The sequence below is a fragment of the Mustela lutreola genome, chromosome 1, assembly GCF_030435805.1.
Source record: "Mustela lutreola isolate mMusLut2 chromosome 1, mMusLut2.pri, whole genome shotgun sequence".
NCBI classification, from domain to species: Eukaryota; Metazoa; Chordata; class Mammalia; order Carnivora; family Mustelidae; genus Mustela; species Mustela lutreola.
Genome location: NC_081290.1, coordinates 27,696,102 through 27,714,864, shown reverse-complemented (window position 1 = coordinate 27,714,864; position 18,763 = coordinate 27,696,102).

Here is an 18,763-nt window from a genome sequence, read left to right as displayed (position 1 = left end):
AAATGCTAAGTAAAAAGAGAAGCAGGCTCCCTGCTCTGCCCCTCAATGCAGGACTCAGTCCCGGGACCCTGGGATCATGACCTGCGCTGACAGCAGACACTTGACCAATGAGCCACCAAGGGTCCCTGAAGTCTACACTTTAAAATGGTGACTTTTAAGTCATATGAATTATATCTCAATTAAATAAAAGTTTGGCTTTGTGAAAGTCCCTGTTAAAAGATGAAAAGCCAAGCTATAGATTGGGAGAAAATATGTGCCAACTGTATATCTAATAAAGACTCCTTATCCAGGCTACATACAGAGCTCTAAAAACTCAACAGCAAAAAACCAAATGGTCCAAGTACAAAAATGGGCAAAAGACATGAAGTGACATTTCACCAAAGAGTACATACAGGTAGCAAATTGATATATGAAGCAATCTTCAACAGGATTAAGTGCTTGGTAAGTGCAAATTAAAATTATGATGAGATATCACTAAATGACTATCAGAATGGCTGAAATGAAACATACTGACATCAAATGCAAGTAAGAATGTAGAGAAATTTGATCACTCATTCATTGCTGGTAGAAATGTAAAATGATACAGCTACTCAGGAAAATTGTTTAGCAGTTTCTTTAAAAACCATACATATAAAAAATATATTTATATATATATATATATATATATATATATATATATATATAACGATCACATGACTCAGCAATTGCACGTAGGCATTTGTCCTGGAGAAACGAAAGCTTAAGTGCACACAAAAACCTATATTCAAAGTTTAGAGTAATTTTCTTAGTAATAGTCAAAGCTTCTCCCTTTGGGTCAGGTCATGATCCCAGGGTTCTGGGATCAAGCCCCACATCAGGCTCCCTGCTCTGCCGGGAGCCTGCTTCTCTTTCTCCCCCACTTGTGCTCTCTAGCTCGCTCTCTCTGTCTCTCAAATAAATAAATTCATGTTACTTATTTAAATATATAATAATAATATCTAATTAATAAGTATACACATAAATTAATATTTAAATAATCAATTGATAATAATTTCTACATATAATAATATAATTATTGTTTTATTTATAATAATTTTAATATTTAAAATAATATACATTTTATTTATAATGTAAAATCTTTTCAAATTTAAAAAAAAAGGCCAATACTAGGGATCTTCATGGAGATGGAAATGTTGTCCTCACTGTATCAATATCAGAATCCTGCTTGTAGGGGCACCAGAGTGGCTCAGTCGTCATGGCTCAAGTCATGATCCCAGGGTCCTGGGATGGAGTCCCACATCAGGCTCCCTACCCAGCTGGAGACCTGCTTCTCCCTCTCCCTCTGCATCTGTCTTGTCACCACCCCTGCTTGTTCTCATTCACTCTTTCTCTCTCTGTCAAATAAATAAATCAATCCTGTTTTGTGACATTGTACTGTAGTTCTGCAAGATGTTACCACTGGGGGAAACTGGGAAATAGGAGATCTCTTATAGTTTTGTCTCATAACTACATGTGAATCTATAATTAACTGAAATTTGAATTAAAATCTTAATTAACAGCTGAAAATGACAGTAGCCCACAATTTTTGAGTATTTAATACTAAGTATGGTTCTAAGCACTTGATCCATCTAATCCTTCCACCATCCCAACAATATAAATGTTACCAAACTCAAGCAATGTACAGGTAAGCCCTGGTGCACACGGAGGCTTTTTGCCACTCAGATCCCTAGGGGACTCAGGAAGTGAATGCATAGCTCCTGGCTGGGTTTACCTACATCACTGCCAAACAAATTTGGATAAACTCGTCGCAAGAGAAGCCAATAACTCTGGGCACCTGGGTGGCTCAGTCGGTTAAGCAGCTGCCTTTGGGTCAGGTCATGATCCCAGGGTCCTGGGATCAAGTTCCGAATCCATCCTGCTCCTTGCTCAGCAGGAAGCCTGCTTCTCCCCTGCCTGCCATTCCCTTGCTGGTGCTTGCCCTCTCCCTCTCTCTCTGTCTGTGTCAAATAAATAAATAAATAAACTTTAAAAGAGAGAGAGAGAAAGAGAGAAGCCAATAATTCAAGAGATGAGGATTTGGAAAAGAGAAAGGGAGCAATTTATGTAGGGTACTAGCAGCCAGAGGAGGTGGCAAATTCAAGCCTTAATAGCTAGCCTGCAGGATGGACACCTAGAGTTTTATAGGGAGAAGCTCAAGGAGTTCATGCAAGAGAACACGCAAAGAGCAGATGATCAAGGCGGGGGAGTCCTTTGTGTTCAGCAGCGATCATGGGCTGGGAAGGAGAACAGGCCCTTCTGAGGCATTCTGTTGCTATCAGGGCGCTTCTGGCCCGCCAGTTGGAATGTTCCAGTCATTGCCAAACACCTTCATCAAGGCCTCAAGAAAGTGTGATGAGAAATAAGAACAATGGGCATTAGTTAGAGTGTGAATTAGGCAGTCTTGTCAATTTCTAGTTTTAAGTGTTGGGTGTTGACAACGACAATCGTTAGTCCCATTCAAGAGATGAGAAAACTGAGGTGAAGTGAAGTAACTCACCCAAGGTTACATAGTTAATAATTGGTAGGAATATGATTTAACTACAGACCCCCGGCTGCAGACTCTATGATCTTAAATTAAGTACCATGTTAATAATCAGGCAACTTGGCATACTGAGGCTTAACTTGCCTTGAAATTACATCCTCAGTCCTATTCTGCCTAAGGATCGGTAGCTGCTGCCCCCTTGAGGCAGAGCATTGTCGCACAGTTATCACAATGCCGGCTACTCTATTCAACAGAGCCCATTTTATTACTCCCAGTTCACGCCATCCATGGATGTATGTTACCAAGTCCTGCAGACCTTTAAGTTTTAGACCCTGGCATGTTTTACCGTGTGCCTGCAAAATGAAAAATCCATGGGGAGGGGAAAATATATATTAAATTACATTGATTTAAACCTAACAAGGAAGAACCATTAGAATAATATGAAGTTTGAATTATAGAATATTTTTAAAATAACTATATTGCAGCATAAGTTGTTGATTTTTAAAAAAATAAGGGGCGCCTAGGTGGCTCCGTTGGTTAAGCTTCCAACTCTTGGTTTCTGCTCACGTCATGATCTCAGGGTCATGAGATTGAACCTTGCCCTGGACAATAGGCTGGGCATGGAGCCTGCTTGAGATCCTCTCTCCCTCTCTCTCTGCCCCTCCCCCTCCTTCCAATCTTAAAAACAAATTAAATTTAAAACAAAACAAAATCTTCCTCTAGGCCAGTTCTCCTCATGCTATAAACTACTTAGTTCATCCCTCTTCCTAACTAAGGGCTGTTAGTTTCCCTTCCCTACCTCACCCCACTCTAGTAGCAGTCAGTGTCCCTCATATATCCCCTGCTCATTCACCTTTCCCCCAGAAGGAGGAGGTCATTCTCTGGCACCTTCTTTTTTTTTTTAAGATTTTATTTATCTTAAAGAGAGTGAAAGCAAACACAGAGAGAGATTGGGATCACAGAGGCAGAGGGTGAAGCTGACTTACCGCTGAATGGAAACCTGATGCAGGGCTTGATCCTAGGACCCTGAGATCATGACCTGAGCCAAAGGCAAATGCTTAACACACTGAGCCACCCAGATACCCCTCTCAGGGACCTTCTGCCTGAAAGTTTGCTCTTGGCTCCTTTATAGGGAGCAGGCCAGAAATGCCAGGACAGTTCACATCCCCAGGGAGCTACAACCCCCAACTGATGGATGAGAACTGAAGGGTACATAGCAGTTTTCCTGCCCTTGGATGGGACAACTCTGAGTCATGTTCCCAGTGGATCCCAATAGGATTGAGGTCCGGTCACCCTCCAGTTCACTAACACTCTTTTAGTCGCTTCTTTCCTTCCTTGTTTCTTTCCCTATGAGCGCTGTCTGGAATCCCTTCACAGACAAACCATTTGCATTAAAATCTTTGTCTTAGGTCTGATGAATGCCCACCCTAGCCTAAAATACCCTCCCAGGAAAGAGAAAGAGACAGAAAGAAAGGGAAGGAAAGGGAAGAGAGGAAAGAAAGGAAAGATGTCTTTAAAAACACAGAATTGGGGCACCTGTGTGGCTCAGTGGGTTAAAGCCTCTGCCTTCAGCTCAGGTCATGATCCCGGAGTCCTGGGATTGAGCCCTGCATCAGGGTCTCTGCTCAGCAGGGAGCCTGCTTCCTCCTATCTCTGCCTGCCTCTCTGCCTACTTGTGATCTCTCTCTGTCAAATGAATAAAGAAAATAGTAATAAGTAATGAATCAGAAAAGTATGGTTTTAATCCAATAGGACTAGTGTCTTTTTTTTTTTTAAGATTTTATTTATTTATTTGTCGGGGGCGGGGATAATGAGAGAGCACAAGCAGGTAGAGTGGCAGGCAAAAGGAGAGAAAGAAGCAGGCTCCTCACTGAGCAAGGAGTCCAATGAGGGGTTCAATCCCAGGACCCCAGGATCATTGCCTGATCCGAAGGTAGACAATTAAACAACTGAGCCACCCAGGCATTCCAGGACTGTTGTCCTTATAGGAGGAGGAAACACCAGGAGTATGTGTGCATGGAGAATAGACCAGGTGAAGATGCAGCAAGAGGGTGACCATGTATAAGCCAAAGACAGAGGCCTCAGGAGAGACCAAGCCAGCTACCACCTTGATGTTAGATATCCAGCTTCCAGAGCTGTGAGAAAATGTAATTTTATTGTATTGTTAAAATACCCAGTCTGTGGTATTTTTATGTCAGCCCAAGTAGACTAATACAGCAACCCTCAACAGATAATGGACAATATTCGATGTGTTTATGAGTTTTTCTACCTCCAGTCCTTTGAACCGACAATGGGAATGAAGTCAATGTCCAAAGACTAAGTTTAAGGCACCCTCTCAAAGTGCTTGGGACAATGTAAGCCTGTGATTCTTGTATGATTCTATGAAAGGGAGGACAAGGGCTTAAATAAGGGCTGAGATTTTATCTTCTGCCAGGTAAATGGATGAGAACTCAAAGCTGATGATTTTGGTTTAGAAAAGGACTATGAGTCAATAAAACCAAAAGACAACCAACAGAATGGGAGAATATATTTGCAAATGACTTATCAGATAAAGGACTAGTATCCAAAATATATACAGAACTTAACAAACTCAACACCCAAAGGACAAATAACCCAACCAAGAAATGGGCCAAAGACATGAAAAGACATTTCTGCAAAGAAGACCTCCAAATGGCCAACAGACACATGAAAAAATGTTCAACATCACTTGGCATCAGGGAAATACAAACCCAAAACCACAATGAGATACCACATCCACACCAGTCAGAATGGCTAAAATTAACAAGTCAGGAAATGACAGATGTTGGTGAGGATGTGGAGAAAGGGTGGAACCCTCTTACCCTATTGATAAGACTGCAAGCTGGTGCAGCCACTCTGGAAAACAGAATGGAAGCTCCCCAAAAAGTTGAAAATAGGGCTGTGTTACGACCCAGCAATTGCACTACTGGGGATTCACCCCAAGGATACAAATGTAGTGATCTGAAGGGGCATGTGCACCCAAATGTTTATAGCAGCAATGTCCACAAGAGCCAAACTGCAAAGAACCCAGATGTCCATCGACAGATGAATGGATATAGAAGATGGGGTATATCTATACAATGGAATATTACTCAGCCATCAGAAAAAATGAAATCTTGTCATTTGCAATGATGTGGATGGAACTAGAGGGTATTATGCTAAGTGAAATAAGTCAGCAGGGAAAGACTGATGAATCACTGAACTCTACCTCTGAAACTAACAATATACTATATGTTAATTAATTGAATTTAATTTTTAATTTAATTTAATTTTTTTTAATTAAAAAAAAAAGACTATGGCATCTTATGCCATGGTGTCATAGACTCATTAATACTGCAACTGATGCAGGGACTGGGTGGCTCAGTCAGCTAAGTGTCTGCCTTGGGCTCACATCATGACCTCAGGGTCCTAAGATCCACCCCTGAGTTAGACTCCCTGCTGACAGGGAATCTGCTTCTCTCTCTGCTTCTGCCCTCCCCCCGCCACCCACTTATGCATGCTCGCTCTCTCTCTCTCTTAAATAAATATGTATATATATAAATAAATAAAATATTTTTTTAAAAAATAGCTGCAACTGGTTATATAAGAAACTTAGATCAAGTCATGTTCTCCATCATCTCCCAGAGGTACTCAGCCAAATTAGTTCTAAATTATGGGAATTTCGTACTATATATATTTTTTAAAAAGAAGAAACACATTTGCCTCTTTTGTTCCCTTTTCTCCAAGTAAATTGAAATACAGAAGAAATAAAGCAGTTATGAAGAACTCCCTCTTTCTGTACTTTGTTTTTCTAACATCGTATGTTATTTCATAACATTGATAACACAATATGATGACCAAAAACAAGCAAGGCTTTTTCAGTTCAACTTAATTCTTGGCTTCTGAACAATAGTGGGAACAAAGCCCGTAGGAAAATTTGGCCAGGCAGACACATTGTTGTTACTTATTAGGGAGTCTGCTAGAACTGATAGCAGACCTCTTGATCTTAAGAGGTAAAAACAAACATCTCTCTCTTTTAAAAGAAATGTGTTCCCCTGTTTGCTAATTTTGAATTTCTCCATTTTGAAACTTTCAGATATATACTAGAAATTGCCCTCTATGAGATTTCCTCTTCTTTTTTTTCTTTATGGAGTTATAATTAACATATAACATTATACCAAGGTTTCTTCTTAATTGCCTGCAAGAGTTCATGAAATTAGCACCTACTGTATGCCTTCACCTTGCACCTAGCTGGGGGACTTTCATCAAAATGCTAATCGAGTAAGTAAATAAATAAATTTGTCCTTGTGGAAGAAGATGGTCAATGAACTCAACTCTGTTTTCAAAATTGCCTTCATCCCAAGGCTGTTTTTCTGCCCTTTATAATTTTCTGCATTGTGAACTTGAACAGAAAAAAAACAATGTCTTCAATAGAATTCTTGTACCCCATTTAAACAGAAAGTTCTTGAACATCTTTCCATAATAATGCAGCTGGAGTCCTCAGAAGCTGATAGAAACATTCAAAAGGACAACTTAGCGTATTACCAAGTTCTCTCACAGGTCCTAAGTGTAGGCACTTTGAGTGTCGGTGGCAAAGCAATGTGAGAGTGTGACTTCTGTGTAGATAATGTTAAGGAAGAAACAGTGCAGGGCAGCCTGGTTAGTTTCTCTCCTTCCCTGAGTGGCCCAAAGCTACCTATCTCCTGATGTGATAGAAAAGATGAACCCTGTGCTATATGAAATAGAAAAGAATTCACAATAAAAACCAGCAAATATCAATGGTTTTACTCAAAGAATCTGAAGTAAACCGTCACTTTGATGTAAAAAAACCAAATATCATTTGCCATATACACACATCTATAGACCTAACTCCACTAATTCATTTTTTAATTTGGTCACTCAGATAAATCTACTAAAAAGAACAAAATGCAAAGATCTGTTATTTCCTCCCTCTATTTCTCCTGCTTTCAGCCCCAGACTCAACCCCAGCCCCCAGGACTGAGCTCCCCACACAGCCCTGCGCTGTCAGCCATCAGACAGATCCTCTTCATTCTGCCTGAGCCAGAGCCTTCCCTGGTGGTCCCATGCACAACTCCCAGCATGCTGTGAGAGTGGAGTGTTGGAATGGGCAGGAGCTTTTCCAGGTCCCATCTGTCCAGAGCAGCACTGTTGAGTAATACGGTCTGCACCACAAACACAGGCCACACATAATGGAAAGTGTTCTGATGGCCACTTTGAAAAAAAGTAAAAAGAAATAGGCAAAATTAATGTTAATATATCTTACTTCTTTACTGAAGTGTAATTAATATATAATAAAGGTACATTTCAGATGTACGACATATTGATTTGACATTTCTGTATCTCATTCAGTGTTTACCGTGATAAGTGTAGACACCATCTGTTAACCCTGTGACATTGTTGCTGTGTTACTGATTATATTTCCTATGCTGTACTTTTCATCTCTGTGATTTGTTTAGTTTATAACTGGAAGTTTGTACCTCTTAATTCCCTTTTATTATTTTGCCCAACCCTTCCACCTCCCCTCTGACAACCACCAGTCTGTTTTCTGTCTTTAAGAGTCTGGCTTTTTTTTTTTTTTTTTTTTAAGATTTTATTTATTTATTTATTTGGTAGAAAGAGATCACAAGCAGGCAGAGAGGCAGGCAGAGAGAGAGGAGGAAGCAGGCTCCCCACTGAGCTGAGAGCCCGATGTGGGGCTCCATCCCAGGACCTTGAGATCATGATCTGAGCTGAAGGCAGAGGCTTTAACCCACTGAGCCACCCAGGCACCCAAGAGAGTCTGGTTTTTTTGTTTGTTTGTTCATTTGGCTTTTGTGGGGGGTTTTTGTTTGTTTGTTTTTTTAGATTCCACGTGTAAGTGAAACCATATGCTATTTATCTTTCTCTGTCTGACATTTCATTTAGCATAATATCCTCTAACGCCATCCCTACTGTCACAAAGGACAAAAATCTCATTAATTTTTTATGGCTAAGTAATATTCCTATGAGTGTGTATGTGTATCTTATTTAACTCAAATTATCCAAAAATATCTTTTATACCTATAATACAAAAATTATTAGTGGGATATTTTACATTTCTTTTTTTATACTAAGCTTTCAGAATTTGATATATATCGTCCACTTACAGTACATCTCTACTTGGATTAGCCACTTTCAGGGATTCAGTAGCCATATGTATCTACTGGCCCCATATTGGAAAGCATGGGCCCAGAGCACACAGTGGTCGCACATGCACAGAGGAGAGGGAAGGGAAAATGGTGTAACCTTCAATACAATAGTCAATACAATACAATCACACTTTGGGAAACATGCCACTGGATTTTCCATGACCCGAGTTCAGAATATCAAGGGATCTCTCTAGACTGAGATTCTGTGGTTGACCCTAAAACTGCCCGCCACCTCCTCGGAGATGTTTCAAGAACTCCAGACTGGGAACTGATTACCCCATGTTAGAGCAGATACTTTCAAACTAGAACAGCCCTGATGGGATTCACTTTGGTCTGAATTGCTGTCCTGTGGGGCACTGCTGAAACTACACAAAATTCTGGGTTAGAGGCTGAAGAACATTTTGTAGGATGCTGGATTTTTTTTTTTTTTTCTTCTTTCTCCAGGCAAATTCTGTGATTTTACAATCCAAGCTTTCAAAGTTGTTGATTGTCAACGAGCTTCCCCTGTAGTATTTCTACCATACCCTAATTCTGTTTTATTTCGAGCCATATGCACAGTCAATATGGAGTGCGAAAAACTGTTTAAAGCAGAAAACCATTTTTTTTTTAATTATCCTTACAACATGTAAAAATAGCCTGCATTCTGTCATCTCAAGTGAGGACTGTTTAGACTAGTCACACAGCTCTGCTCTTTGAATCTACTCTGTTCTGTTTCCATTGAAAATATAGGTCTGGCCTAACTATGCCAGGTGTTGTGTTTTTTTTTTTTTTTTAATGTTTTTCTTGAGATAAAGGAAACAATATTTAAATGTGAAAAATAACTAGTTTTGAAGATTTGGGCATTTGTAGTCCAATGAGTCATAAAATGGTAGAATTGCATACTTTCATAGATGGTGAAAGAGAAGCCATTCAGACAAACCCCTTACATTGTAGATGAGGAAGATTTTCCTTAAAACATTTTAAAGTCTGGGGTGCCTGGTGGTTCAGTCAGTTAAGGATCCAACTCTCGATCTCAGGTCAGGTCTTGATTTCAGGGTCGTGAATTCAAGTTCTGCGTTGGGCTCCACACTGGGCGTGAAGCCTACTTAAAATGAAAGAATGAATGAACGAACAAATAAATATAAATATATGTTACTTTATGTAATAAAATAAATACATAATAAATACATCCACGGACTTCATTCCAGGAATAAATGCTCCAGTAGTTCCTGGTATGGTTCCAGGTATCGATTCTGGGAGTAAACAATGAAGCCACTTATCTTGGGTCTGCATATATATAAATATATATATGAAAGTCTTGATCTGTATTTTAATCCAGAGATTTTTCAAAAACCAAATTATTTCAAATCATTTTTATTCTTAGTAAATGATCATAATTTAAAATTTTTTAAATTTAATTCATTGATTTAACAATCATTTATTGGGAGTCTCTTATGTGCTACAAGTCCGATAGATGCTGAGAACATACAGAAATATGATTTCATTCTTGTTCATGTTTATTCCAATGTATTATGATACATTATGATAGTTTACACAATTTATAATGCTTTCAATAAACAACTAATGGATTAATCAACATATTATTGGTTTTGGTTTTAAAGATTTTATTTACTTATTTGACAGATGGAGATCACAAATAGGCAGAGAAGCAGGCAGAGAGAGAGGAGGAAGCAGGCTCCCTGCTGAGCAGAGAGCCTGATGCGGGGCTCAATCCCAGGACCCTGGGATCATGACCTGAGCCGTGGAAGGCAGAGGCTTTAACCCACTGAGCCACCCAGGAACCCCTATTGATATGTACAATATAGAAAGATTCTTTTATTTTGTGGTTAACCAGAGTGGTAACATAACTAAACAAGAAACTATAAATTTAGCCAGAGACACTATATAATACTATAGCAGAAGACATTCAATGACACATGGAAGGAAGACTTGTAACCAAGAAGGTTATTAAACGCTACAATGGCTTACCACAGGAGATGAGATCTTTATGTACAAATACAGATTATTTCTTCCTCCTTCAAGGAATATTCAAGGAAGTGTACCTGCAAGCAATGAAAGACTTTTCCCTATTTGTTCTGGTAAATTTATATTTTCCAATTTATGAAAGTAATTATGAGCATTTGGGACAGTATAGAGATAACATCTCATACATAATCCCACAGCTCTAAAGGTACCAAGGTTAGCAATTTAGTATTCCTCATTTCTGTCTTATTTCCTATCCAGACATTTCCATTTCATATAGCTGAAGTCATTGTGTAAATACATTTTTTCTCTTATTTTCAGTTACTACAACATAACCATTTCATCTTGCAAAGCATAATATTCACAAGCTCAATGGTGGGACTCTTCTGTGAGTCCCATGGTTAGTCCATGTATTTTATTCCCCACACCGTTACCTACAGCCCCGCTCTTCCTTGGGCTGCAAGACAAGAGGCCACCTTCTAGATAGGGTCAGAGCAGTGGTTGGGGATGGATGTGAAAATAAAGACACTGAGTGATAGCTTTCTAAGTTTAAAAGGAATGTCTGAATGTAAGCTTCCCACCCCACCCCTGGCATGTGCATGTACACACACACACACACACACACACACATTAGAAAGCAAATGTATTCAGAGAAACCAGTTCCTTCCCCATCACCAAAATCCAAGATAGAAACACTTCTCAAACCTGGGGAGAATTAAAGGAGAGCCCATGGGGCTTAGAAGTTGGCCAACCTCCCTCTCTCCTCACATTCTAGCTCCTGTGCCTGCTGACCGAGGGAACAAGTATTAGCAATGGAGCCCCCTACCAGGGATGTTTGAGACCTAGAGTAGAGTAGAATATGCCTTAATGGTCTTGCCTGGAATGCTGGTGGTTCCACCCAGACATGGAGGAGTTTATAATAAGCTTAAGAGAAGGAGTTTAAGAGTTTAAGAGAAGGGATGGGGGCACCCTGTTGGAGCCAAGATTTTCACAGACCTTAAGAAGGTTTACTTAAATATTGCCCTGCAAAGGGCTTCAGTAAGCATCAGTGGGGCCAAGAGGAGTTGCAGGTAGAAGGGTCAGCAGGTGAATGGGTCCACCTTCTTAACACATTCTAAAAAGAGATGTGCCTAAGCCAGGACACAGGTGGGGGCAAAGTGGGGCTATCCTCCTGCCCAACATCCCGCCCCTCTATCGCTCTCTCGTTAGGCAGGTCAGCCTGAAAGTGGTGTGGGGACAAAGAGACTGCTTGTGCAGCTGGAACATAATGACCCGCAGTTTTGAGAAGGCTGACAACACTAGCAGCTCAGTATCTGGAAGCTTTGTGGGAAGGTGAGTGTTAGGGCCAATCTAATGTTAAAACCTATTTAACTATTAGGGCCTGCTTAGCCAGAGCAACCCCACATTGCCTAGGTAGCCATATTGTTGTTTACATCCACGGACTTCATTCTGGGAATAAACGCCCCAGTAGTTCCTGGTATGGTTCTGGGTATCGATTCCAGGAGCAAACACCTTAACAATAGAAGCCACGTACCTTGGGTCTGCGGTTATGCCCTATAAAACCAGCCTGTGAGATCGGGAGGGGGTCGCTCTCTTTGGAGGCGGCCCTGGCCAGTCAGTCTGACTTCTAATGCTTGGCATAGAATAAGGCTTTGCATAACTTTCACTTTGTCTCAGTCTCGTTCCTTTGATAACAGACCCCAACAGTAAGTTTGGAGGTGATATCCCCACTGGAGAGAGAGAAAAGCTCCAGCTCATTTCTGTCATTTCTAGGACTCCAGCATCACTCACCAGTCATAAATGTATCCACAGATATCAAAGATTTAGTATTCTTGATATTCTTTTGTAATTTAAGCATCATGAAATTCCAAACTCTTGCTATGTAGAATATGGAATTGCTAATGAAAGATTGTTTATAGGAAAAAAAGACTAAAAATCTTTAAATATCTGGCACATGTAGGCACTCAATATTTGCTGATTAAGTGACTATAAGGACAAGAGAATATAATAAGTATATTATTTTATAGAATAAAATAGAATATTTTAGAACATAATATATAATATAATTATATTATATTATATATTTTAGAATATAATAAATTTATTATATTCTAAATTTCATTTGGAATCAGATTACTTCACTATCTAATATTTATGATGAATGTAGTTCATGGAAAAGTGTTGCTCTATGAAATAATAATATATTCTTAATCTCAAATTTAAGAGTCAGTCATTGTTGAGTCATCCATGGATTTAAAGATATTTTTAATTTCTTTTTTTAAGATTTTATTTATTCATTTGAGAGAGAGAGAGAGCATGAGTGGTGGAGGGGAGGCAGAGAGAGAAGCAGACACCCCACTGAGCAGGACCTTGGGATCATGACCCAAGCTAAAGGCAGATGCTTAACCAAGATGCCCCTAGATATTTTTAATTTCTGTGATAGTTTCATAGCCTATACGATTTTTAGGAAAAACTTGCAAGTGTTTATATTATACTGTAAAGGTATACTTCTGTTCAAAAACCATTATTTTTATATCTCTTACTTATACTCTAATGGTATGGTAGTTTGTGTGTGGGGGGGGTATTTTCCTGGATATATTTTGAAGCAATTCATGGACAAGTTTTTTAATTTACTTTTCATCTTCTTGTAATCCTGGAAATGGCTCTCAAATTAAATGATCATCTACTATATGGAGAAGACTTCTATTGGATAGCACCATGCTAACTGAATGCTACTAGATCACTAGTCCATTGGCTTTTGGAAGACATTATTAAGCATGACATGTATTATCTATAGAGCAGGGCAAACAAACTTAAAATCTTATGTATAAGAAAGCAAAAAAATGAGGATTAAAATACTTGGAAGTGCATAAATTACCTAAGTTTCAACAAGGGAAATTTTAGAGTAAATATGAAAAGCCCTAAAAAGTTATGCACCATTTGATCGAGTAATTCTGTCCTGATGTTGCAGGATTGCAGGGTTCTTGTCTCGCAGAGTCAAAGACGAATCTCGTGGACACAAAAGAGTAAAGTGAAATGAAAGTTTAGAAGTGAAGGTGAGAGCAGAAAGGAAAGAATGTTCCCAAAAATGTTGCCACTGAGGGCTTTTAGGGGCAGTCTTTTCTTGAGAACTGACTGGGAAGCCTTGAGATTCTTGTGCAGTCTAGGTTTGTTCCCTTACCTCTAACTCAGCTCTGTCTCAGCCTCTCCAGCTGCCAGAAATAGTTTCAGAGTCCGGTCAGGGGTGTCAGGAGACTCCTGTCTCTCCTGCCTATACCTTATCCCCTTCCCTACTCATGGGACAGGACCTGTGGGCAGAAAGAGCCATACTGGGATTGGGAGAAATGACTGATGGTTACTTTTAATGATGGGAGTTAGAGATAGCGCAAGTCTCCAAGGAATCTGGAAACAAGGTTTTCAGAATCTTGAGGGGGCAGCTTCTGCCAAGATAGGGTTATTTTTAAACATTAAGGCACTAAGGCAGTCACAGTTCCTTGAGGAAAGTCATGCTCTGCGCCCTTCCAAGGCATCCCTCAAATTTATTTTTTAAAAATTCTCCTTGTTAAATAGCATGGAGGACAAGGGGAGTTAGAGAGGAGAAAGGAGTTGAGGGAAATTGGAAGGGGAGGTGAACCATGAGAGACTATGGACTCTGAAAAGCAATCTGAGGGGTTTGAAGTGGGGGAGGTTGGGGGAACCAGGTAGTGGGTATTAGAGAGGGCACGGATTGCATGGAGTACTGGGTGTGGTGCAAAAACAATGAATACTGTTACGCTGAAAATAAATTTTTTTTAAAAATGAAGAAAAAAAATAAATAAATAGAAAATTTTTAAAGACAAAAAAAAATTCTCCTTGTTAGCTGTTTTACTGAATTAAAAGTAATGATTTTATGTAAAAATAAAACCGCGATAGCTTAAGAACAAAATTGTCCTTAGTACTTAGTACAAGAGAGATTATCGTAAAAAATGAGGTAAGCATCACTTATAAACATGCACGAGAGCATTAAAAGACAGTGATTCTCTCTGCCCTATTTCTCTGGAAGTTAAATATCTATCTATGGAGAATCAGAAAAGTAAGGGTATAATTTTTAGGTATTAGTAATGATAAATTAGATTGCTCTTTAATTTTGCTTTAAGAGAGTTTGCATAATGAGGAAAAATCACCAAAGATTTTAAAGCTTAGCTTGATTCACCCAACTCATCTTAGGGAGAAAGTATCTTTTCTACTTCTGACAGTCATTAAAAAGGAAGCTGTGCTACCTTTTTTCTCCCTGGTGGAAGTAAGATAGGTAGTGTGTCATCTTTATATATACATCCTACTATTCAAGCATTCAGCAACACAGAGTAGGGTATGAGCTGTTTCATTATGGATATGCAATGTAGTGACTCATCTAATCCTTCCAGGAAAGCAATTTCTTAACAAATGACATAGCACTAGGCATCAGGTGTTACAAATCCCAGCTGTCACCCACAGAACTAATAGTGATGTGGGAAACAAAGACAAAAGAAAAAGTAAACTTCCTTACTACCTATAGCCCACTGACAAGTCCTTGAAACAGGCAGCGTGACATTCCTCTAGGAACTCAGCTACTTCAATGTCAATAGGGCAAAAGGCAATCTTAGCCCAATCCCCAGGCTACTTACTAAAGTAAGTCTACTTTAACATATAAAAATTTCTTTGGAAACTTCCCTTGTTTCTACCTCCAACGATCCCCCAAATGTATGACCCACTGATATGCATCTGAAGGGTCTCATGACCAATGTTTTATTAGATAGTAATCAATGACCTTTTCCCAACAATGGCTAGCCCCCTCAAGGTCATGGAAACCTTGCTTCCATAATTCCTTAGAGACTTTCACTATCCCTGACCCCCTCCAACTTGAAAGTATGTAATGGGCCACTCCTCGTGACCCACTGCAGCTCTTTCTGCCCACGGGTCCTGTCCCCACGTATGAATAAATCACATTCTTTCTTGGCCATCAGCTTCGAACCCTAACATCTTTCCTACATAAGCAGAATGTTATGAGAGATATTTGACAACTCCTACGCAATAATGTGACTAAAGACCTAATACTTCTTGGTTAACTTTTTCTTTTTTTAAAGAGTAGCATATTCCACGGTGTTTGGGTGACTCAGTCGGTTAAGCGTCTGCCTTCAGCTCTGCTCATGATCCCCTGCTTCGGGGGATCTCCCTGCTCAGCAAGGGAGCCTGCTTCTCCCTCTCCCTCTGCCCCTGCTTCTGTGTGCTCTCTCTCTCGCTCTCTCTCACTCTATCTCTCAAATAAATAAAATCTTGAAAAAAATGTGAATGATAATAATTGTTAAACAACAAAAGCCCATCTATCTGGTTCAACTCCTACCCTCCCCGAAACAAAACAAAAACTGCTACTGTCACCAGCCAGCCTCCAAGACCTGACCTTTACTGCTCACCTCCTTGTACCCACTGACCTTTGTCTCACATTTTTCGTTAAGCTCTTTTTTTTTTTCCACCTTATTTCTTACTCTGGCAAAAGACCCAACGAGCCATCAAAAAAAAAAAAAGAAAGAAAGAAAGAAAGAAAAAGAAAAAAGAAAGAAAGATTGCCATTTGCAACGACGTGGATGGAACTACAGGGTATTGTGCTAAGCAAAATAAGTCAGTCAGAGAAAGACAATTATCATATGATCTCCCTGATATGAGGAATTTGAGAAACAAGACAGAGGATCATAGGGGAAGAGAGGCAAAAATGAAAAAAGACAAAACCAGAGACGGAGACAAATCATAAGAGACTCTTAATCTCAGGAAACAGACTGGGGGTTGCTAGAGTGGAGGGGGGCGGGAGAGATGCGGCGGCTGGCAGATGGACACTGGGGAGGGTATGTGATGTGCTGAGTGTTGTGTATTGTGTACGACTGATGAATCATAGACCTGTACCCCTGAAACAAATAAAACATTATGTGTTAATTTAAAAAAAATAAAATTAGAAAAAATATTAAAATAAAAAAGAAAGACCTGACAAACTTCTCATGAAGGATACGGAGCTTAGCCCTGGAGCAGTAACAGCGGCCCAGATGAAGAGTTCCAGCAGCCCAGACCACCCAGACCAGTTTGAGCTTAACTCCTGACTCACCGCAGATGGAACATGGAGTGACCCACGGAGTGACTGCCACTACCCTTACCTCATCGTAATACTAAAATCCCTGCCCCAAGAGGAGCACAAACCTCATTTACATGGAACATATGATGTATTTATAGGCGTATTTCCTTAAGGCGCAAACTTGACCTTATGCCTGCCTCTACATACAATGACAAGGCTCTCCTTTCTACATATTCATCTTAACCCTAAATAAAAGTCACCCATTCACCCTTGCTTGGGGAGTCCCGGCTTTGGAAGTTATTCTGCATGACGTATTTATTTGCTGCAAATAAAGTTTCCTTTGTGTGATCACTGCACCTGGTTTAGTCTCTACCTGTGACTCACCAAGGAGCAAATTCTCAGTTCAGTTACAATGTGTACTAAACCTGTGAGTTGGTGAGAACCTCCTCGGTTTAGCCCAGGAGAAACATTTACCCAAAGTGCAGCTGAGGACGGAACAGAAGGCAAGCTGACCAAAGCAGAAACTGACACCCCACAGCACCCCTCTACAGGAAATATATGACATTCCTCAGGCTGCCCTAAAGGAAAAGCAAATAGTTAATTTGTAGAGATCACAAACCTGCATGACCCGAGTCTCCTTCGGTTTACGTTTACGAGTGTCCTAGTGATTTACAAGGAAGAAGCTTTCTTATCTAGCCTTATTTCCAGAGACCCATAACTCAGTTCCTTCCATAAAATTGAGGGAGACTGAAGTGGAAGGAAATGTGAGTAAAGCTGAATTTCTTCTAAAGCTTATTGACAAGGATGTGTGGTAGGAGGAGTGTAACAGTCCACAGGAAACTCCCAGCTGTCTTCATGTTGGTACCTCATTAGAGGGAGAAGCAGGTTGGCTTGACAAGACCAGGCTTCCGGTATCCTGAGAATCTTCTTTACCATATGACAGCCCTTCTGGACACCCCCTTTGTCCTCACCTCCCCAAGTCCTGAGTATATAATCAGCCAGTCCTTGGGATCGCAGGGCAGCACCAAAGACGTCTCAAGAATTCTTTCTTGGTTGCCAGCTCCGGGCCTCACTTATATTCTAAAACTTCATCACAGCCAATCTGGGGATTATCCACTATCTTCAAACCCTAAGGATTTTTCTCAGTTTCTTCTTCTTCTGGAGACATTTTAGGAAAATAAAACCAGGGAATGTATAACACAGACAAATAGGTCTCATTGGAGTAAATTCTCTAAGTACCATACCAACTCTCTAGTCTTTAAGACATAAAACAACTGAAATGATATGACTAATCATTTTAGCTACGTTACACTGTACACAAAATACATTCTATTTATCTTGAGCCTTAAAAATAAAGTAATCAATTTAAAGGAGGGAGAAGGTGTTTGTAAGACATAGAAGAAAGGACTGAAATCCATAATAAAGAACTCTTACAAAGAATGTGACAACCCAAACAAAAATGAGCAGAGATGTCAACAGGGATATCAGAGAGAAAGAAAACCCAGTAGCAAAAACATGACAAGAAGCTCTGCTACTACTAGTTTAAAAATACAGTTGGCGTGACCACTGTGGAAAACAGTACAGAGTTTCCTCAAAAAATTAAAAATAGGGGTGCCTGGTTGGCTCAGTCAGTTAAGCGTCAGCCTTCAGCTCAGGTCATGGACCCCGGGGTCCTGGGATCGAGCCCCAAGTTGGGCTCCCTGCTCAGCGGGGAGCCTGCTTCTCCTTCTCCAGCTCTCTCTTGCTTGTGTTTCCTCTCTTGCTATCTCTCTCTGTCATAAATAAAATATTTTAAAAATTAATTAAATTAAAATAGAAATACCATATGATTCAGTAATTCTAATAGTAGGTATTCACCCAAGGAAAATGAAAACGCTAGTTTGAAAATATATATGCACCCCGATGTTTTTGTAGCAGTATTTACAGTAGCCAAGATATGGAAGCAACCCAAGTGTCTACTGACTGATGGATGGCTAAAGAAGATGGACTATTACTCAGCCATAAAAAAGAATGGGATCTTGACATTTGCAACAACATGGA